The sequence below is a fragment of the Schistocerca nitens genome, chromosome 11 (assembly GCF_023898315.1).
Source record: "Schistocerca nitens isolate TAMUIC-IGC-003100 chromosome 11, iqSchNite1.1, whole genome shotgun sequence".
In the NCBI taxonomy this organism is placed as follows: domain Eukaryota; kingdom Metazoa; phylum Arthropoda; class Insecta; order Orthoptera; family Acrididae; genus Schistocerca; species Schistocerca nitens.
The window spans coordinates 167,939,821-167,964,603 of NC_064624.1; positions in this window are offsets into that span (position 1 = coordinate 167,939,821).

The following is a 24,783-nucleotide window of genomic DNA, read 5'->3' on the forward strand; positions in this document are numbered from 1 at the left end:
GCATACACAGCCGCCAGTAGCTTGACTCTTTGCTGTTTCTCCAGAACAATTTGTGATTTGTTACCTTCCACTGTTCCCTTTTGTTTACCAGTAATGACTCTCTTATACACATGGCATAGATCTCTGTAAAATAAGGGTCATGTTTAATATTTTCCGTTATGATTTGGGCTAACTCGTATACTTCCTTTGTTGGATATTCTGTTGTTATAAAATTGATTGCGAAAACTACCCCAGGTCCTTCTGTATGTTGTAGATCTTTCATGTTTTGAAGTAGTCGCAACAAAGCATCGGATACTATATTCTCTGATCCTTTTATATATTGTATTTTAATATCATATTCTTGTGAAAACAACATCCACCTCATTAGTCTACTGTGTAATAATCTACTACTCATTAGGAATGACAAAGCCTGGTGTTCGGTATAAATGTAGATTTCCGAACCCCGTATCAAAGTTTGGAACTTTTGTATACTCCACACTATCGCTAGAAATTCTTTCACGATAGCAGTATAATTTCGTTCATGCTTATTTAAGCTTCGACTAATAAATGCTATAGATCTATGATCATAGGTTTCTATCCCCCATCCCCCTTGGAATAATTCTGTTGCAATACCGTAATCTGAGGCATCAGTTGCTATCTTAAAAGGTTCATTCATTACAGGATGTTGTAAGATAGGCATATTTACTAAAGCTTGTTTTGGTTTGTCAAAGGCTTCTTGGGTCCCTTGGTCCCAATTCCATGATATACCTTTATGTAATAATCTTAATAGTCTAGGGTGGTTCATTTCTTGGCTTTGCACATAGCGTCGATAATAACTTGCCATTCGCAGAAACCCTTTTAGTTGTTCAACGTTTCGAGGAGGTGGACAGTTTTTAATAGCCTCCATTCTCTCAGGGTCTGGCCTTTTACTCCCACGATGTGTCCTAAAAACTTTAATTCCTGCCTCGCAAAGTGAGATTTGCTTAACTTTAAGGTGATACTCTTTTCCTTAAATCGCTCCAAAGTTTTTTTTTCGATGTCCTACAACGTTCTTCCCAAGTAGGTGAAATAATCAAGATGTCATCCTCATAAATAACTAGTTCTTACAATAACTCTCGTCCAATAGCTTTATCAAGTGCTCTTATAAATACCAATACTGATATATTTAGTCCAAAAGGTAGTACATTAAAGTGGTAAGATTTTCCGTTGTACAAAAAAGCAGTATACTTTTTTGAATTGGGATGTAACCGGATTTGCCAATACCCAGCCGTCAGATAAACAGAGCTAAAATACTGGGCATCCTTAAATTTAGTTAATAATTCATCTATATTAACTGGGCGATCTCTTTCGGTTTCAATATGATGGTTGAGAGTGTGTGCATCTGGCACCAATCTCACTTCACCTGTAGCTTTTTTCACCTCTACTAAGGGATTATTATAGACACTCATACTCCTTTGTATTATATATTGATCAATCATTTTATTAATCTCCTCCCTAACTGCTTCTTTAAGACTTATAGGTATAGAGTATGGTTTGCAAAAAACAGAGTCTCGTACTTAATCTTAAATTTGCAAACATAATCGCTAACGGTACCCAGATTCTCTGAAAATACTGAATGGTATTTAGACAAAATTCTCACTAAATCCGTTTGCTGGTCGATATTTAACACTTCAGATTCACTTACCTTTTTGTGAAAGTCGTCTTGTGGACATGCAGTATTAGTTAACTCTATCTCTGGAGACTACTGAGCTGACGCGGTTAATTGTAATCTTTGGTGTTCAGATGTTTGTTTATACACATCGTTGACCGTCACAAACTTAATGCAATGTTTATTCTCGGGTTCCCCCACATAAATACAGTTCTCGTCGAAATTTAGTATAACATTAAAATCGGTTAACCGGTCTAAACCAAACAATATGTCTCTATTTATGTCTTCAACTACTAGCAAAGATTGTCGAAATGTCATATCACTTATACGGCAGTGTGCCAAGGTTTCGTATTTAACAACCTTACTCTTCTTTCCAGTTATACCAACTATGTAAACCCCAGTTACTGGTAAAACAGGTAAATTACTTTTAGTTTTTAATGTATTAAAGTATTCCTTAGAAATAAGTGATACTTCACTACCAGAATCGACGAATATGTCTACTTTGTGGTTTTCTATCTCTCCTGTTATAATAGGTTGTGGTGGTGTACTTATTTTGTTCGTTTCCTCCAGCAGTAGCCACTCCTTGGTAGGTACTTTATGCATAAAGGAAACCTGTACCCTCTTATTTAGGCCTCTCAATGTATTTCGACGACCTGGGCCCTGGCGCTGGGTCCAGATCTCTCCACGTTTTCCTCGTGGGCAGCAATCATGGGACAATTTCCAAACGATGGAAGTGCGTTACCCCCTGTTCCACAGCTGTTGCTGGGCACGAATTCCTGCGTAGTTACCGGACTGAGGTTGGACGTTAATGGTCCTCGTGAGCAACCCCCTCTATTTACATTCCTGCCAGGTCAGTGGACTCGGGCCAGATAGGATTCATAATGCTTTGACTGATTATTATGATTCATATTATTCCTCCTAAAATTCGGGTTTTCTTGCACATGCAAGTTGTTGTTCCTGTCTTTATTGATTGCATCGAGTGCATCTAAAAAGGATTACAGGTCCTCCACTGTTTTCCACCCACTGCACAGAATATCTTTTCTAGCATAAGTAGGTAGACGTTTTATTAAAATACTACTTAATCCCTCTTCTTCCATTGGTCGATCTAAATATTTCGCCCTTGTCAAATGCCAGTCAAAATACTTGTACATTGTACGCCAGGCATTACTATAGTATTTAGGACCCCACAAATCTGAGATCAACTTCTCTTGTGCACTTGAAGACCAATATTTTTCCTTAAACTTTCTCTGAAAATCTTCCCAGGATGTGAAGTTTTCAATATTTATTGTGCCCCATTCTGAAGCTTCACCCTCCAAATAACCTACTGCAAACTCTATTTTCTTAGCATCTTCCCAATTTTTTGGTATGGCTTGGTTAAACCGTTTTAAGAAATGAGTGGGGTGTACCTCCCCGTCTGGTTTGAATTTAGGAAACTGTCTCGACAAGCCTGAATTTGATCCCCATTGCAAATCAGTTATCATGTCCTTATTTAATATAATATTTTGGGAAACTGTGCCTTTCTCTAGTTTCTCCTGCATAAGCTTGAATTCTTTCCTCAAATTTTCTAAGTCTTTCGTGGTGTTATCTAAATCGGAAGTTACTATAGGCGAAGAGATATCAACACTTAGTTTCTCTTCAAACTTTAGTCCTATTAATTCTTGTACTTGTTCTTCTAAGCCGTTCAAATTTATAAGCTCTGCAGTCATTACCTTTTCTTTGAAGTTTCTACCCATGATTTGACCCCTGAAATTTGCGCCTGTATGAGGGGGAGCAACTTCTCTTGTCTCTGGACATTGGTTTTTAGCGTAGTTAATTCTCGTTCGACTACATCAAATGTATCATTACATACATTTTTCAAAGAGTCGTATTTTTCGTTAAACTGTGTTGCCAAATTGCTACATTTACAGTCTACATCATTTTCTAATTTTTGAACTAAACCTTTTAGATTAGCTTCATTTCTTTGTTCTAAATGTCCTTAAATAAAATATTTGTCTGTTCACTCAAGGAATCGGACAATTCTTTTTTCAATTCTTTTTCCATTCTTGCATCTGATTACTTAGGATATATTAACTTGAGCCTCTAGTTTTGTGTTTTGCAAATCTAACTTAGAGTTTAATTCTGCCTTCAGTTCGTCCTGTTTTGTGTTCTGTGATTGAAACTGTGCTTTGATGAACCTCATTAATTCGCCTAAATCTGGCCCTGTTTTTCAATTCTCATAGCCCCAACAGACTCTACGGATTGACGTTCTTTTTCCTTTGTGTTTTGTTTTGCCTTTAATCTAGTTATCATTAAAAGTACACTCGCTTATTTCCACAACCCCCCACACTTCACAAACAATCAAAGGACAGTAGTAGCTCACCTGGCGTCGGTGGAAGGCGGTGTCGGCACCAGTGTACGGCGGCGTCGGCGTAGGTGGACGACGGCGTCGGCTTTTGTGGACGGCTGCGTCGGCGTTGGTGTGATGCGACGTCGGCGTTGGTGTACGGCGGCGTCGGCGTTGGTGGATGGCGGTGTTGGCGTAGGTAGACGGCGGCGTCGGTTTTTGTGGACGGCCCCGTCGGCGTTGGTGTGATGCGACGTCGGCGTTGGTGTATGGCGGCGTCAGCGTTGGTGTGCAGCAGCGTCAGCGTTGGTGTGCAGCAGCGTCAGCGTTTGTAGACGGCGGCGTCGACGATTTGAGACTAACTTCAGCGATTTTCTTGATTCCCTTAATCATTTCATCATTTATGAATACGATATTTCTGGATAAGTATCGTGGAATCGCTCTTCAGCCTCGCTGTTATCGGTTGCAGCCAGCCACGGAGCTTCCAGGCCATATTTGGTTATTCTTGGCAGGTCGTGCTGAACACTTGCCAGTGCCGACGAATTATCTCCCTTCCAGTTTCGCTTGCACAAACAATAAATGGGTGCAGTATCCCATGCTCATCCTTATGCCCTGCTTTAAAATAACACTTGTTCGAAATGGCTGGAACACAAGTGTTTCCAGACTTTCGTAAACTGCTGGGGGCACTACATCATGTAATATCTTGTGTAATGTAATATCTTGTATGGACACCTTTTATTAACCTGACACGTTCCACATCGTTACAAAGTGTCGTATTCATAAGCTATGGAACAAGTACTAATCTAACTTAATCTAAGACAGGCAAGAAAGAATTGGAAGAACAAAAAACATAATTTAGCAATGGAAAAGAAAGGAACAGGAGTAAAAAAACTGCAAAAAAAGTGATCTATATGTATTGTAATGCAGTAAGTTATTTGGATATAGAAGAATTAGTTAAACAGTTAAAAATTAATCATTTTGTTGGCATATTAATAGAGAATGCTAATGTGGAATATTTAATTTACATACATCTGATCATGTTGGTACTCAACTGACTTGTTATTACATTAATAAAATATAAAATTTTTTTTGATTCATTTGGTGGTAATACAGCAAAACAATTACTTAATTATTTCGAAATAGATATCTACACAATATTGAAAGAATGCAACATTTTAATGAAATAATATGTGGTCATTTCTGTATATTTCTGATAAAACTATTAACTGATAATTATAAGTTTAACGATATTTTCGCTTTAATAAATGGATGTTTTTGGAAGTAAGTTACATCCTAAAGACAGTTGGGAATTTCAAAGGAATCAAACATTTTCAAACAGATATAGACCCGAAAATTAAGGAACAATTAGCATCAGAATGAGAGAAAATTACAACTATCATTAGAGTTGTTACAGACCAAATTTAGAGATATTCGGTCATAAGTAGACACTAAAAGAGATAATGATTAATCAATTTCACGATGATTTACATAACATTTTCAAAGTAACTAGAGATTATATTGCTTTTAAAGGTGGAATAATTATGAATATAAGTGATCCAATTGTTGTAACAAATGTTGTGAACAAACAATATTTACAGAATGAGTTATCGAATCTTGGTGTAAAACCAGAATAGACTAGTATTCTAACACATCTGAGTAATTATGTCAGTAAAAAGGATTTTCATGTGAAGATGAATCAACTTAATAAAACTAATCTATCAAATTGCTTTACAAAGAAGGAAGTAAAAAGCTTTTTCAGATTATTTCTCAAAACCAGTTTTAACTCTATACTTAATGAGTTAAATAATCTTAAAGATAAAGTATATGATAAACAAATAATTGAATTTATATTTATATTGGAGGTGAGCAAAGAATGCACAATTTCGAATACGATTTTACACTTATTAGAGAATTATTGTCGTTGGTAAGAATGTTGACAAAGATCTGAAATTTGATGTTTTTGATATTTCTGTAAGTGTATCTGATAGGCTAAATGAAATAAATAATTGTAATAAATCAATAGTTATAACTGTTTCTGCAGATGTTTGGTGAAATAATTTAAATCTTATTAAATTTTTATTCTATATATATATAAACAATTACATCTACTGTTCGAAGTGTAAAAAGTTTACTAGAACATGAGATCATCACAGAATCAGAGGATTGAAGATGTTTGTACACTATGCAAAAGTAAAAAGAGTAAATACCTCAAAAAATTTTGTGGATGAAGTGGTGAATGAAACGTTCACTCATGAAGAAATTATGAATGAATTACATTAACTGAAGAGAAATAATTTTAAAAGAAGAAATGTATTTCTCTCGGTATTGATGGTTTATGGCAAGCTGATTTAGACGAAATGAATTCAGCTAATTTGAAAGATATTTCAAAAATAAATAAAGGATATAAATATTTGCTAACTGTTATTGATCTACTTTCTAAATATGCTTGGGCTATTCCAGTTAAAGATGAAACAGGTAAGAATGTAACTGAATCTTTTGAAAAAATATGTAGATGGAGGTCACCAAAAAATTTACAAACAGATAATGGGAATGAATTCAATAATAAAGATTTTAAAGAAGTTATGAAGAAAATAATATTAATAATTCCTCAACTTTTACTGAATTAAATACAAATGTTGTTGAAAGGTTTAACAGAACTCTGAAAGAAAAGACATGGAAAATATTTGCTCTTAATGGTAAATATAAATGTATAGACATGGTCTCCAGATCAGTTCATGAATATAGTAACACAAAACATTTGACAATAAAAATGAAGCCTATAGAAATTAATGAAAGAATTGTTGTACCTAATGAAAAGTCGAAATTTGAAAAAAGGAGATAAAGTTGTAATCAGTAAACTTACAGCTATTTGGTCAACAGAACTTTTTAAAATTGAATCTGTTATTCATTCTAAATCAACCACATAGAAATTATGACAATTAAATGGTGAAGAAACAAAAGAAAATTTTTATGAACAAGACTTGATGAAAACAAAATATCCAGATCTATATGTTTTAGAAAACAAAATTGAAACAGAAGGGAAGTGTATGTTAAATGTTAGGATCTGGTAATTCACACAACAGATGGGTAAGAAAAAATAATAATACCTTATAAAAATTTTACACATAAATGGAGTTCCTTACTTTATCATAGTAACATATATAAAATTTATCTTGTTCATTGTGTGAAGAATTAAAATTAGAGTTTCTAACAGACAAATTGCTTGTTTTTCCTACTTTAAAATTAATGATTCAAGAATATCTTCCCGAGGTAACTCTTAAATATAACCATTTTTAGTTTTAAACTTGTCAATAAAGAATATCATATTCATATTGAATTGATGTAGCTTAGTATTTTCATTTTCTAATTCTTCTTTTTCTTCTTCTTTGACTTTTAATAGATTTTTCAAATCTGTAGCTAGTTATTCTTTATCTTTACCTTTATCCTCATCTTTATCTTCTTGTCATATAGTCATCTGTAGATTTGTATTCATCATATTTTCTAACTGAAGGTAAAACTTCAATAGCTACCTATTTTTAAACTTCTTAGCCTCTTCTTTCTTAGAAGATAAAATGAAAATGTAAACTAGATTAATTTAAAAACTTGATAGCCTGTTAACTCCAGCAAATAACTGCAGTTAAAAATATCTCTATATTTTATTTCATCATAAACATCTACATATAGTCTCTTTATACTCCAATATTTCAGCAGCATCTTTACCTTTAAACAAGGGTTCATTATATTTATCAACCATAACACACACTTGCTTCTTGTTGCATGAAAGTTTGTTGTTCTGATTTAATTTCAGTATATTCATTTCAGTGTTATATGTTCTTACAATAGCTGCCATTTATTAAAAATAGCTATTACTAAATTAAAAAATTATACATATAAATGGTTACTTGCACTTTCATTCCTTCTAACCATATGTTATCCTAACGAACATACATCTCTATTTATCAATCAATTAACTGACTAATATGTGAATTATTTGTATTATCTTAAAGGTAATGAAATACGTATTGTTTATGAATACTATAAAAAGCAATTTTGTGTAAAGTTTATTTTTGAATTAAACTTTTTATTAATTTAATTAAATCTCGTTTTATTCATTTAAATATTTCAGGGTCCACCATCCCAGCTCTTGCAGTTTAATAACGAATAAAAGATAAAATGCCGTAAAATATTCTTTCCAAAACTATTTTCATAATTTTGAAAAATCCAATACAATTTTTTCTACATAAATTAGTGAGTCTAAATAGTCTAAAACCCAATGAATTAAAAGCAAGAGCAGGAGAACTAGGAATTAAAGGTTTGTCTGCATTAGAAAACGAATAACTTATTGAATTGTATTGTCATAATTTTCAAAATTTACATTTTAAGGAATAGTATAAATTGTGTCCAACAACAACTGAAACATATAGAAATAATATCATTGATTATAATAAAAAGAAAAATCCATTCAATATATTTCAATGGGATGAAATACCATATTATGAATTACCTGAAAAACTTTATGAGACAACATCATGATGAAATCAGTTGGAAAAAGGAATCAAAAAATCAAAAATTACGGAAGATTTTATGAGAGAATTTCAAGATAAATCAAACTGAAGTTATGTCTCACATGAAAAAATTATCTGAAGTTCTTATAAGAGAATTTCAAGATAAATTAGATTGGGAAATTATTGTCATATGAACAAGAATTGTCTAGAAACTTCATAAGAGAATATCCAGATAAGGTAAATTGGATTGATATATCAGGCTTTCAGGGTGTATCAGAAGGTTTTATGAGAGAATTTAAAGATAAATCAGAATGGGAAGTTGTATTATGTCATCAAAAAATCTATGAAGCTTTTATGAGAGGATTTCAAGGTAAATCAGAAAGCGAAGTCATATCATGTCCCATCGAAACCTACCCCTCCTGTGGAAATTAACTGTACATATAATAACTCCTCTTCCACCTTATTTCTATCACTACTAGCCTCTTTCACTAAATTATTCGTAATGGAAGAATGATCTCTGTCTTTTTCCTCTTCTTCACCTAAAATACATTCCATTTCTGCAACTCTTCCTGCAGTGTTGACAGAACTATTTGTATTACCCCTTTCTTCTTCCTCTCCTGATTCCTTGTCTTCACTTTCTGAAAGAACACCACTTACATTATTCGAAAACTCCTCAACACTGTCATCCTCTTTCTCCTGTGTTTCCATAATATTAATTCCACAATCTACAGGTAGCTTCTCATCTGTTCTGCAGTGCTGATATACCCCCACCTCCTGATCTACATATTTACTTTCTAAAATAAGTTCCTCTTTGAAATGGTTCTGCTGATATCTGTCTGAACTTTCACTCTTACAAAATGCTACTTCCTTTTCTAAAGAAACAAATTGTTTAGCAGTGTCACTCTCCTTAGCCCTTCTGTTTTCGTTAATATTATTTTTAAAATACTGTTTAGCAAGTGCCTTCTTTGCAAATGGTTTTGCTGGCTGGTTTATTCGGTAATATTTAAGTCAGCTGATTGCAGTGGGCATGTCAGTCCGTGTAAATGAATCTGCCCCCACTGACATACCTAAGATGTATTCTGCAATTAACAGCCATCTTTGAAAAGAACTACCATTTTATTAAATTGGAAATGATGATGAAACTTTCCAAAGTAAAGAATCTAAATCATTGCAAAAAATGTTTCCGTTTTATAAGCAGAGACAGAAGAACAATTAGAAATTATCTAGTTGATACAGCATTTAAAAGCAGATTGCAAACTATAACTTCTGAAATTAATATAAACTCAGTTGCACCTAATCATTTCTTTAATGCAAAAAAGCAAAAATTTTGAAAACAATTAAAGAAAATTTAAAAGTATTTCATAGCTTGAAAATAAATTTTAATTAATCTTGTGAGAAGAGATTGCAGACATGATAAAGTTCAGCAATTTGGACAACAAAACAAGACCTATACTATCATTATGAAGAAGGATCAGATTAAAAAATTAGAGCATGGAAAACGAGATTTTTAACCAAATTATCTAATTTACAAGGAACAGGATGATAGACATTAAATAAAATTATTGGACTTGGATGAGGAGTTAACATATATGTCACACTGAGAGGTTCTTCTAAGACCGAATTACCAGAAAAAAAACACGTTTGCATTATTTAAAAAATGATCAAAAATGTTTTCTGTGGTCTATAAAATCTGCATTATATCCTGTAAATAAATTCCACAATAGGTCGTAAAGTAGAGAAGTGTTGGTCTTGTTCTTGATCAGACACTATAAAATTTTTAATTTCCTGTGGTGTTTGACAACATTCCAAAAACTGAGAGTGGAATTAATGTATCTATTAACGTTTATTCAGTTGCTAGAAAAGATCAAGTGTTTCCATTAAAAATTTAATAAAGTAAAAAAGATAAACATGTAAATTTATTATATTTTAAAAACAATAGAACGTTGGAAACTCATAGTATTGTTGGATTAAAGATTTATCGCAACTCATTTCAGTCCAAATCTCAAAACAGAATCAAAATATATTTGTGATATGTGCTTACTCCACTTCAGTAGGAATGAAAAATTAGGTAGACTCACACCAAACTACTTAGTTAAAGAACCATTAAATGTGCAGTTACCACAGAAAAGATCATATGTGCTTTTTAGAAATTATCGGAATACACAGAAAGTTCCAGTTGTTATCTATGCCGGTTATGAGAGTATATTAAAGAAGGTGGACAACTATCAGCCAAATCTATTATACAAACGGAATATTTCTATGAAGATACAAAATCAATTATTGATCGCTTTGATGCAGGTAACTATCTACCAGATAATAAATGCAATATCCCCCAACTAAACAAGAGAATTTTAGGAAGTTGAATGCAATTGAAAAATAATAGAAGAATCTCTATATAACTTTCCTTGTAACTACTAAATCTAATTTTGCATTCTTCTTCTCCATAAATTTGTTTTAATATATCAATTCTGTCAATATAGTACTGACTTCTCAAATGTTCTATATGATTTAGAATATTTTTTTACAAATATTTCATTCAACTTGTCGCTCCTGGTCTATTACTTCTCTCAACAAAAATGTCAAATTCAAATTAGTCCCATACATTAGATATATTTGTAGGATAAAAATTTATCAACTTACTAAATTTTTAATTTATAAAAATGAACATACTACTGAAGAAGCTTAATTACACAAGTTATTCCATTCAGTTTAAAAACATTAGTGATCTAGAGGTAAATGAAGTTTATTACAGTATATTCAAAAACTAGATATGGGGAGAACATTTTTGTGAAGCTTAATAATGAGACAGATACTCAAAATTTATTACTGGTTGGAACTTTCAGTTTTTTGATGATAGTAGTATTAAAATGATTTATAAAGGTATGAAGAAGCTTAAAAATAATGATAAGGTGTTCCATTAACTGAAATTTTTGCTCTGAATCTGACTGTGCATTACTTTACTTTATTAAATTTATTCCAGTCAGTTTGCCCTCTTATGATGGCATGAGCGTGTAAATTGAGTTTTTGCGGTTATTTATATATGAAAATGCCATTTTCTGTGTGCATATTTCCCTTTCGTTTTATTTAGAAAATGATGCTTTTGATTTTGTACATTATTTGTATATAAAATGTCCCTATTTATAAAACTGCGCTCGTGTCCCAATATACATCTATTCACAGGCGTTCATAGCCAGTAACATGAGTCATGAGCCCTCTTCTGAATGACCTTGCAACAAAACATCGCTGTAATGAATGGGAAGCATAAGTGTATATACAAGCTCCATTTTGAGGTCTAAAGAGGAGGAGAGAACACATATATATATTGATGTCCTCTTGCACACTGCACCTCAGATTTTTGGCTGTTATTGTTCCTAGAATCTTTGATGAGGGAGAGAAGTTGATAGTCCGCAGCTCGTGCTCGTGCGTAGCGTTCTCGCTTCCCACGCCCAGGTTCCCGGGTTCGATTCCTGGTGGGGTCAGGGATTTTCTCTGCCTCGTGATGACTGGGTGTTGTGTGATGTCCTTAGGTTAGTTAGGTTTAAGTAGTTCTAAGTTCTAGGGGACTGATGACCGTAGATGTTAAGTCCCATAGTGCTCAGAGCCATTTGAACCATTTTTAGAGAAGTTGATATTTATGACATTTGGGATTAAAGATGTAAGAGATTTCCGATATTTCGGATAGTGAGCCCAGAAGACAGACAGGATCACTTGATTTTCAAATGGGCTAAAGTTTAACCTCGTATTATGTGTCCATTTTGAAACTGCACACATGTCGATATTTAAATTCTCCAAATCTGTTTCCTAGTTTACTAGTTTTGCGCTTAAATATAACTGGAGGTAACCACCATACATGTGGTATTTGCAGCACGACAAAAGTGATGATACATCATTGTCATGCAATGAAAAGAATACAGGCCCTAACGTCGAACTGAAGGGAATACCTGTTGTTACCTGTCTCCATTTTTGTTCCATTATGCTGCTGGATGTGATACTTTGGGTGTGCAAGAAATCACAGCACTGTACTGGGCCAGAAAATTAGGCATAGAGTTTGGCAAGTAAATTGTCGTTGACAACATAATGAAAGGCTTTGCTCAAGTCTAATAAGCGCATGAGAGTCTTCTCTTGTCTATCTTTGGCAAGCTTCATGTCATCTGTTCTTTATTAAGTGAGTTGACATGCTGCGATATTTATGGAAACCTGATTGTTATTCGACTAGAAGGTTGACTGTAATTACCTAGAGAGTTAACTGGTTGTGGACTATATGGTGTGAAGTCTTCAACAGTGTTAGAAGGATTCAAATTGGTCAGTCATGAGAAGGTGCTGTGACAATGCACTTTTTAGGTAATGGCTTTACTAGTCCATGGTCCATGTTACCAAGCCTCAGGGAAAACACATGTGGTTAAGGAGTGATTGAAGATACATACTAGGCAGTAGTGGATAGTCACTTGGCGCGATACCACTGTGCCCAGTGAATGCTCATCTGATACATTTGATGGCTTTTTGGACAGTATTGCAAAGTACATGGTTCAGACAAAAAAATTTATTGCTGCTGTCCTTTATCCCCATAAAGTAATCGGTAAGTAACATTTCCGTTTGTGATCAAGAAATCGTCACTCTCCTTTTCTGCAACGTAATTTTCGACTTCGGCAATAGTGACCAGGAGACAACTACTATCTTTGCCAAAGCACTTAAAGCCAGTTGAGGTACTGGTGAGTTCTGCATTGTCCTCAACGGTACAATTACTGGGACTTTCAATGCAGATATTTGAGGTTTCTCTAAAACTGAGATATACTTTTATTTACTTCCCACAACACTCTCATGGCGTACAGATTAGCTGAATTTCATGACAGTGCACTATAGAGACCTTTGCGCTCAAATGTGATGCTTATTTGCAGTAGTGATTATAACATCTACATTTATGTGATTACTGTGCTATTCAAAATAAAGTGCCTGGCAGAGGGTTCAGTGAACCACCTTCAAGCTGTCTCTCTACCGTTCCATTCTCGAACAGTGTACAGGGAAAACAAGCACTTAAATTTTTCTGTGCGAGCCCTGATTTTTCTTATTTTATCGTGGTGATCATTTGTCTCTATGTAGATGGGTCCCAACAGAATGCTTTCGCAATCAGAGGAGAAAACTGGTGACTGAAATTTCATGAGAAGATCTCATCGCAAAGAAAAACGCCTTTGTTTTAATAATTGCCACTATCATGTCTGTGGCTCTATCTTCCCTACTTCACGATCATACAAAACGAGCTGCCCTTCTTTGTACTTTTTCAATGCCATCCGTTAGTCCCGTCTGATGCGGATCCCACACCGCACAGCAATACTCCAGAATAGGCCATACAAGCGTGAGGTAAGCAGTCTCTTTAGTAGACCTGTTCTCCCAATGAATCACAGTCTTTGGTTTGCTCTACCCACAACGTTTCCTATGTTATCATTCCAGATTATTTGTAATTAAAATCCCTAAGTATTTAGTTGAATTTACAGCCTTCAGATTTGTGTGACTTATCGCGTAATCGAAATTTAGCGGATTTCTTTTAGTACTCATGTGAATAACTTCACACTCTTCCTTATTCAGGGTCAATTGGCACTTTTAGAACCATACAGATATCTTATCTAAATCATTTTCCAATACGTTTTGGTTATATGATGACGTTACAAGATGGTAAATGACAGCATCATCTGCAAACAATCTAAGACGGCTACTCAGATTGTTTCGTATGTCATTAATCTAGATCAGGAACAATAGAGGGCCTATAACACTTCCTTGGGGAATGCTGGATACGTCTCTTTTACTTGATGACTTTGCGTCTATTACTGCAAACTGTGACCTTTCTGACAGGAAATCACGCATCCAGTCGCACAACTGAGGCGATATTACATAGGCACGCAGTTTAGTTAGAAGACGCTTGTGAGGAACGGTGTCAAAAGCCTTCTGGAAATCTAAAAATATGGAATAAATTTGACATCCCCTGTCGATAGCACTCATTACTTCATGAGTATAAAGAGCTAGTTGTGTTTCGCAAGAACGATATATTCTGAATCTGTGCTGACTATGTGTCAATAAATCGTTTTCTTTGAGGTACTCCAAAATGTTCAAATACAATATAAGTTCCGAAACCCTATTGCAAATCGACGTTATTGATATGGGCCTGTAAATCAATGGATTACTCCTACTTCCCTTTTTGGGTATTGGTGTGATTTGAACAATTTTCCAATCTTTAGGTACGGATTTTTCTGTGAGCGAGCGGTTGTACATAATAGCTAAATATGGAACCATTGTATCAGCATACTCTAAGAGGAACCTGACTGATATATAATCTGGACCGGAAGCCTTGCCTTTATTAAGTGATTTAAACTGCTTTGCGACACTGAGGATATCTTTTCTCATGTTTCTCATCTTGGCAGTTGTTCTTGATTGGAATTCAAGAATATTTACTTCGTCTTCTTTGATGAAGGAGTTTCCTAAAAGCATGTTTAATAACTCTGCTTTAGTGACACTGTCATCAGTTACTTCACCATTATTATCGTGCAGTGAAGATATTGATTGCGTCTTGCCACTAGTGTGCTTTATGTATGACCAGAATCTCTTTGGGTTTTCTGCCAGATTTCGAGACAGAGTTTCGTTGCGGAAATTACTAAAAGCATCTCGCATTGAAGTACACACTATATCTCGAACTTCTGCAAAACTTTGCCAGTCTTGGGGATATTGCTTTCTTTTAAATTTGGCATGCTTTTTTCGCTGCTTCAGCAACAGTGGTCTGGCCTCTTTCGTATATCATGGGGACCACTACGATCACTTATTAATTTATGTGGTATATATCTCTCAACAGCTGTCGATACTATCTCTTTGAAATAATTCCACAACTTTCCTATGCTTACATGATCAGATCGGAAGGAGTACAGACTGTCTCTTAAAACGATGTTAAGAGCATTTTTATCAGCTTTTTAAAATATATATATACTTTGTGTCCAAAATTCTATGCTGTGAATCATATGCCAAATTCTTTTTACCATACATTACCACATACATAAGTGTATGTTTCGGAATTTATCATTAAAATTTGTACACAGCTTCACTGTAGTTTTCTGTGTAGCTAACACATTCATTCTTCTAGACATATTTATGACATACACAGGCTAATTTTCAATAAAGTTGAATGGACCTACATTAATATCACGATAGAGTTGTGTAGTTCTCTTTAAATTTAAGAAATTATCATATGCTTTTAGATAATTATTTGCTGGATCTTGATTCCACATTTCTTGAGTATAAACTTCGTTTCTTCCATTTTTAATATAGGTATTCTGTAATTTAACATGATCGAATAAGGGAGAGTCAATTTAGTTGATTATTTTTCCTTTTGTCTGGAAAACAACGAAGATGAAATAAGGCATATCAAAGTCTGCAGAGTTATAGAAATCTGTAATATCTAACTCAAAATTTCTCTTTTCATCTAAGCCAGCAATCTCTATAGTTTGTGGTTCAAAGAAAGATATGGGAATTTTTGACGTTTTAAGTCTATTTTGTTCTAATTCAAGCGAATATTCTGGTTCAAATTTAACTGCAGGAACACGAATTTCCATCGAATATACAACAATTTTTCCTCCTTTTGGAAGTGTTGTCACACCTTCAACTCCTGCTTGGGTACGATCTCCCCAACAAAGAACAGAATCTCCAGCTCTCAATGCCCATGTAAAAATTACTGTTAAATCTCCTTACCACATTGTTTCTTTATAATCTTTAAAAAAACCGCCACATTATTCTAATCGATAAAGCACTTCATTTTTCTTACTTTTTATCTTTCCATTATTAAGAATATGTCCTTCCATGGTTAGCTCATTGGCTAGAGTCTAAGTCAATCGAATAAGAGCTGATGAAGACATAAATGGAAATTCCACTCTCGACAAAATATTGTTTCCTTTTTTATGGTAATAACATCAAACAGTTTTGATACATAATTATCGATTAATTTTTATTGGATTTTCCATCATAAGTTAGATAATCTGTACCATCGGTTCCAATAGTACTGAAGTTCGTGTATAATTGGGCATGTTTAGGATGAACCCAACCATCTCAAATCTTTATATTAGTCTCTGCGTTCTTGTTGAGGAGATTCAAATCATTTCTAGTCTTCTCATTCACAGGGAATGAGTAAAAATGATAACTCTCAGCTTTGTTCATGATTTATTTAAGAATAAAAAACATTAAGAAATTTCTAAAACAACTGTTACACAAGCACCATTTAAGTCCATCAAATTTTCATTTTCATTGGTTATAGTAATTTCTAAATCTGGAATTGGAGCAAAAAATTGAATATTTATGGGGTAATGCGCTTCGTGAATAATTGGCCCACCAAATTCTGCATTAGGCTTGAATGAAGCAATAACATTAGTTTCTCTGTGAAAATGCTTTACAAACGTCCCATCAGCCAAATTAAAATTTATGTTTATTAATTCAAATAATTTTAGGAACATCTTTAGCAACAGTCTTTTCATTAGCCTCAACAATTTGGCCACTACATCCAAGCACACTTCCAATACTATCTTTTATATCTTTATATAACTTAGCATCACTCTCAATAGTAAATCTGTTAAAAAATGGCTCAAATGGCTGTGAGCACTATAGGACTTAACATCTTAGGTCATCAGTCCCCTAGAACTTAGAACTACTTAAACCTAACTAACCTAAGGACATAACACACATCCATGCCCGAGGCAGGATTCGAACCTGCGACTGTAGCAGTCCCACGGTTCCAGACTGCAGCGCCTAGAACCGAAAGACCACCGCGGCCGGCGTTTAAAATTTCATATGCTTTAATGTGAATATTAGGCTTTTTCAAATGAATAAATTTTTCCAAGTTTTTTAAGTTATACTGCCCAACAGGAATTTCTTCCATTTCTCCATCGCAGTAAAGTTTATTATTTCTCTACGTAATATTTGGAGCTAGAAAAGCTGAATAAAAACCAACTATTGCAATAATATTAAAGCCGTCTCGTATAGTTACAGTCAATCTTTTTTTGACAGCATATGACTTACCACTCAACTGAAATAATCTACTTATTTATTAGTGAAAAATTATTTAATTAAGCGAAAACTGATTGGGAGCCAAACGTAAGAATACCTGAAAAGAACTCAAAAAATTAACACAGTAACCTATTACCAAATTCAATTCGATGTGCAGTAACTAGCCCTAGTGGATGTGGAAAAACAACATTAATATTGACAATGATATTTTAACCCCTGGTTGGCTGAATTGGAATAGAATCAATCACTTTTACATTTATTCTAAAAGTTTAGAACAGCCAAATTACTTGGAATTTATAAAAGGATTTGAAAAAATTAAAGAGAAGGTCATCACTTTTATTGCAAATAGTGAAGAAATTATTCCATTAGACCAACGTCAAGATAATTCTGGTTTAGTTTTTGATGACTTCATTCCAGAAAATCAAGATATAGTTAGAGAATATTTCAGTAGAAAAAGACATAAAGGAATAGATTGCTTTTATTTGGCTCAAACTTACTCAAAGAGATCCAAACAGTTAGTAAGACATAATCTAATTGTTTAAAATATCTTTAGACAAGATTTTACAAATTTAAATCACATTTAACATGAGTTTGTTGGAGGCGATTTGAAGTTTGATGAATTTAAAAAATATGTAGTAAATATTAGAATGAACAGGTTGGTTTTATTATGACAAATATGACAAGAAAACTAAATGATGGGAAGTTCAGAAATCAAATACAGCATTTATTAAATTTTTATTCTACATAAATGGACAGCTTAAAAATGATATTGCATATCTATTAGACCACAGTGATAATGTTTCACCACAACATATAGACGCATTTAAAAAAGGTCTTGATTATATACCAGATTATGAAAATTTAGAAAAAGGTAATGAACATAGCACTAATTGCCCTTGGTCTGTTGAAGAAACTACAGATGGTCCGCATACATGCAGTTGCTATTATATCGAAAAGTGTATAATAAGAATGCGTTAAATGGTGAAAAGATATACAAAGGAACCGATGCTTTAATGAATCTTTTAACTGAAAAGAATATTAATATGGCTGATATGGATGAGAAATTCAGTTTAGTTGATATATCAAATTATATTGATATTTTGCATAATTCAGGAGCTATTTATTCTGAAAATAACCCAAATAGAGTCATAACAAGTGCTGGAATCAAATATAAAGTTTTGATAAGAGAAATTGTTAATGACTATTTTCCAACTTCAGAAGACCATCTATAGATTCTTCAGAAATAAGTTCACCTGAGAGAAAGGTGAAGCCTTAATAAAAAAATGTACAGAGAAACCTATTGAATATGTTTGGATGTATGATGTCCATCAATTATTTGATAGATCAACTGTGATACATGGGGAAGAATTAGCTGCAAATAAAAATTTTCACAGTGAAAAAGTTGGAATAATGCAAATGCTGACAAATAAATTTAGTGATTATGTCATCAACAATCCAAAAGGAATTCCATATTTTATTAGAATTTTGAACAATCTTCCTCGTACTTTTTGGAAGTACGAGAAACATGGTAAACAGTTAGTCAATTGGGTTTTAAATAATATACCAATGCCTGAGATGCAGCTACCCAGCTATGAATACTGCACGCCGTTCACTAAACTTGAGGAAAGGCTAGTGCATGGTGAACCGGGAATTATTCCACTAGATGAAGCTTGTGAAAAACATTATATTGCTTATCATGATAATAAAAATTTAGAAAAAGGACATAAAGGGGATAAAGAACTTCAGTTAGTTGCAAAAGAAAGAATGCATGCAAGTGACGCTTCTTTAGGTGAAAAAGTTGCAGCAACGGCAATTTGAGGTATAATGTATGGAAGGAAAAAATTAGGAATGGGCGCAGATCGTGCTGGCCTAGGAATAATGACAGTGGTTGGGGAGTTTAATCTTTATTAAATTTTTAATCTAGATAAAATGAATAATTTTTCAATTGATTATACTTTGCTTCTGAGTGGCAAAACTAAGCAAAAATCAATTGAACTCAAGTTCAATAATGAACAATTAAATGGGATTGAACCATTTAAAACCGATGTACAAAAAAGAAAGAAAGATAAAAAAAAGTTGGTGGAAATTTTATTGTTACATTAACTATTCCCATTGTGAAAAGTATTGTTGAATATCTAACAAAAAAGAAACACAAAGGTGGATTTCTTCCTTTACTATCTTACCTTGCAACAGTTGGCTCACTTGCTGGTGGATCTATAGCAATCGCAAATGCTGTAATAAACAAGAAGAAAGCCAATAAGGAGCTAGAACAAAAAAGACATAATTTGGAAATGGAAAAGAAAGCCAGAGCTGGGCTCAAAAAAGCAAAAAAAATTATTAAAAAATTGAGCACTCCTTTATCTAATTTCTAAATAGAAGAATTAGTTAAACAATTAAAAATTAAACACTTTAGAGATATTTATATGATTGATAAATTGCCAAATGAAGTGAACAATTTAGAATGAGGAATAGTTAATTTAGATACTTATGATCATGTTGGTACTCATTGGATTTGCTACTATAAAAATAATGATAAAAATTCAGTTTTGGCTCATATGGAGGAAATATTCCCAAACAGCTCGTTAACTATTTGGGAAAAAATTATCTGTACTACAAAAGCGAGAGAAGTCAAAATTTCTATGAAATAATTTGCAGTAATTTGTGTTTGTTTGTTATAGAATTGTTTTGCAAAAATTATAAGTTTAGTGATATTTTAGATTAACTAAATGTATATTTTTGGGAACAAATTGGTTTTTTTCAGTCATCATAAGGTTTAATCACACAGTTTCGTAAAGAACTGGCTTCAGCACCATTTTTAAAGTAGCTAAAGGGTATATTGATTTTAAAGGCAGAAGAATTGTAGATATAAAAGATCTGGTAACTGGTTATGTTGCAGTTACCACACAATACTTAGAAAAAGAATATGTTACAAAACCTGAATACACAAGCATTTTAACACATTTCAATAACTATTTCACTGCTGCAGAGCTTAATGAAAAAATTTATCAGTTTCATCAAGATAACTATAACTCCAGAAAAAATTTCTTTACAAAAAAGGAAGTAGGAATAACTTTTAAAGATTATTTTTCAAAGGCAGATTTAACACCATACCTAAATCAAATAAGTGATCTTCAGAAAAGAATGTATGACAACCATAAACTGAAATTTTTTGTTTAATACTGGTACAGTAATATTGAAATGCATATTTGTGTATGTTGTAAAAATCAAGATAATTATTTTATTTGGAGCCAATGTAAATCGTAACCTGTCACCCACTGATTTTAAAATAGAGATAAAAAGATTCAATGCTGATGAACTGCAAATTTTATATCCAACACAATTCACTAATCCATCATTTGAAATGAGAAAGAAAGATGAAATGTAAATTATATTATAACATTTTTTAATCTATTTAAATGAACAATAACAATTCGCACTCAGCTCTTCAGAGTGATCACATTTATTGTTGGAAGTGTAAAAAATTTAGTGAAACACATAATCCTCACAGAGTAACAACTAAAAATGGCAGACAGAGGATTGAACGTCTTTAAATAGTAATTTTTAGGGGAACGTGGGGGCAGCAGAAGCAGTCTTCCTGGCTGTGCCAATCTTCAGACTGCATCTGCTTCAGCAGGTGGTGAAGGGGTGAATAAATCGATCCATCAAGAAACCATTAATGAGTTACATAAACTGATGAGAAAAAATTTTAAATGACGAAATGTAATTTATTTCGCTATTGATGATCTATGGCAAGCTGATCTAGTCGAAATGGACTCCTGACAGTTGAAATGAATTTCGAAGATAAATCGAGGATACAAGTATTTGTTATCTGTTATCGACGTCTTTTCTACATTTGGTTGGCCTGTCCCAGTTAAAGATAAAACAGCTAGGAATGTAGTTGATGCATTTGATAAAATATTCATCGCCCAACGCCTTACAGACAGATAATGGCAAAGAATTCTACAATAAAGAGTTTCATGAGCACATAAAAAATATAGCATTAATCATTATTAAAGTTTTACAGAATTAAAAGCATCTGTTGTTGAACGATTTAACAGAACATGAAAAGAAAATATGTGGAAGTAATTTGCTGTTCAAGGAAATTATAAATGGGTCGATCTAGTTTCGAAATTAGTTGATGAATACACAGTTCATCGAACTATAAAAATGAAGATAATAGAAAGACCCACAAGATAGGCATCATTGTGCCTAGTGATAAGGCTAAATTTGAAAAAGGAGATAAAGCGAGGATCGTTGAACTTAAAGAACTTTTTGAAAACGGATATACTACCAACTGGTCAACAGAAACTTTCGATATTGAGGATGTTACTCATTCCAATCCAACCATGTGTAAACTTAAAGATGTCGAAGGTAATTTTTATGCGCAAGAGCTGCAGAAGACGAAATATACAGATGGGTATCTTGTTGAAAACGTTTTGAGAAAGAAAAGACTTAGGTTTGTGTAAAATAGCTGGCCTTTGATAATTCACACAACAGTAATGTGAATAAAGATAAAGTAATAGTTGGTGATTGATTGCTACTTGATTCAGTATATATTTTTGGTTTCATGATTAAAGAATAGAGATCTGCCTAATTGATAAAAACAGTATTTGGCTGCAAGTTTGAAGGGGTGAACAAATCGTTCACCCCTAGTTTTCCAAATATTTTTTTGCAAATCTACTACAAATTTTTCTATAGAAAGTTACCAAACAGTATGAATGAGGAAACTGGCACTTTCATTCTTTCTATCTGTAGGCTATCCTGATGGTGAAAAAGATATAATCTCTACCTTCATAAATCAATTAACTGTTGAAAGTGTTAATTATTTATACACTCTCATTGGAGATGAAATTTGTGTTGTTAATGAATATTTTAGAAAACAATTGTGAGTTATTGTTTTCAGCCATCAAATAATTGACTGCTGGATTGACATCTGTAAAAGTCGAGGAATAATAAGATTCCTGTGAAATTCCTGTTTCTGCATTTGCTTCAGCCAGAATTCCAAAAATGAATGAAACACGAAATTCCTTATATCTGCAGTAGATCTGCTAGAATTCTTTTTTTTCTTGAAAAAGCAGGGTCTAAAAAACCATTCTCTGTAATTCTATAAAGAAAGTTAAATTTTTGTGAGGGGAATGAACAGACGTGATTCAGAGCATCACAGTAGCAAACATTGCCATGCCGACTTTTATTAGTTTAAGATATGCAGAGGGGGAATAATCCCCTCTGGAATTCCATAAAGAATTGACAGTCTGAAAAAGCGACCATCATAAAAGTTGGTGACTGGGTGAATCACCCAGTATATGTTTTTCATGATTAGAGACTGACCTCATTGATAAAAATAGTATGCAGCTGTGTATTTAAATGGAGGAACGAATCTTCAGACTGCATCTGTGTTTGGGCACTGGATTTCGAGGAATAATTAGATTCCTGGTAAATCTTTACCACCTGAATTCCATAACCTCTTTTATATTGTGTTAACTTTTCTGGCAGGAAATCTTTCCTGTCTGAAATTCCATAAAGAATTAAAATTCTACTACATGAACTGTCTAGATTTCGTCATAAATATTTTTTCACTCATTTACTTCATCAACAATATCATTGGATTGGTCACATGATTTCTCAGTAAAAGTAAGATAGACTGTTGAAGAGCATATTGTATATTTCTTTTCTTTTGTCTACACCAAAATAAATATTAAGCATTTGCTCTGTTAATTATAATCAGTACATTTATATTTTCTGACATAACATATTTTATCGTCTTTAGGTCTTCTGCTGTTATAGCTTGATAATCTTTTTGGGAGATGATTTTCAGGTAATACGGCTCTGACTTTTTATTCGCATACTGTTTTGATAGTGCAGTACATATAATTTGTTCTTTCTTCATCTCTACTACATCAGATATTACATCTATTAATTGGAAATATTCTTGATCTTATGTTTCTATTTCTATTGCCTGTTGTTCAATAATTTTTTGAGATTTCTCTTTTTCAGCAGATGTTGTGTGTTTTAAGTAATCCACAAATATTTTCTCGATGTTCAAGTATTACTTTCTCACTTGTTTGCACGGTTTTGTGTTGAACATTATCACAGATTCTTTAAAATTATTGGCAATTAAAGGAATCCATTTTTTGGACTAAGTTACTTGGCCTTAAGATTTTTTTCTCATTTTGGATGTATTCGTATTCTACGGCGAGAGGATCATTGTGTTGAATTTCTATGAAAGGAATGTAACTTTCTTTAAGAAATTGGACATAATGTCTTTCATTTCTCGGCAAAATTCCCAGTGTCAAATATTTGATGCCAGGAATTTCGCACAAGAACGCTGCAATATCGTTAGTGATCAAAACGTTTTTCTTTTTGAATAATGGATCCCAAATGTCGCCAAACCAAGAACGCACATTTAATTCATATTTTCTGTCTTCAATGAATTCAAAGGTATTCAGCATAAATGATTCGACCTCCATTTATATAGAATGAAAATACTTTAATGAAATGAAATTTGTTTTCCAGCGGTCGGCGTTATGGTCACTGAAATTCTGTTGATTATTCAGGCACCTGGAATTCCATCTGTAATTTCCTTAAGAGTGTGTTATATATCACAATTTTCATGAAATGTGTATGTGAAATAAAAAATACATAGTAGGAATGCTAGTTACAATGAAAAAATTAAGAGTGTAAATATTTTATCTACACAACTATCTAGTGCACAGCAATAAGAAAGTGGATTCATTTAAGCATGAAACTTTTTATTAATAAATGGAAAAGTTGAAGAAGTGTAAGGAATGCGAAGTGGAGAAGTCAACTGATACTTTCATTTACACAAATACTCAGAGGATAAGCTTTCATATATTTGTGAAAAATGTGCTAGAATCTATGGTAGAAATATATATAATAATATAAAAAGAGCACTTTAAACAGGATATATCTAATCATAAGAATTTTTTAAAACAAATTTCTAGTGAAGAGTGTACTAAAATGTTGAAAAAAGTAACTGATGCTATGGCTGCTGAAAGAGATGAAACTGATGCTTATTCTAAAAAATGTATTGTTTGTCAAGAAATTAAAGATTTTGATAGTTTTTACTCGAATAACACATCTAGGGACAAGCTCGCAAGTAAATGCAAGATTTTTCAACTAAAAGATAATCGAAATAAGAAAATAGTGTGTTGTGGCAACGAAATAGTTAAAAGTAGTCTCAAAAGACATTTATGTCCAAACAAGCACAAGAAATTAACTGAAGCTTAATTTTTTGAGGGCTTATTGTTTTTTGTCTTACTTAAATTTATGCGTCTGTT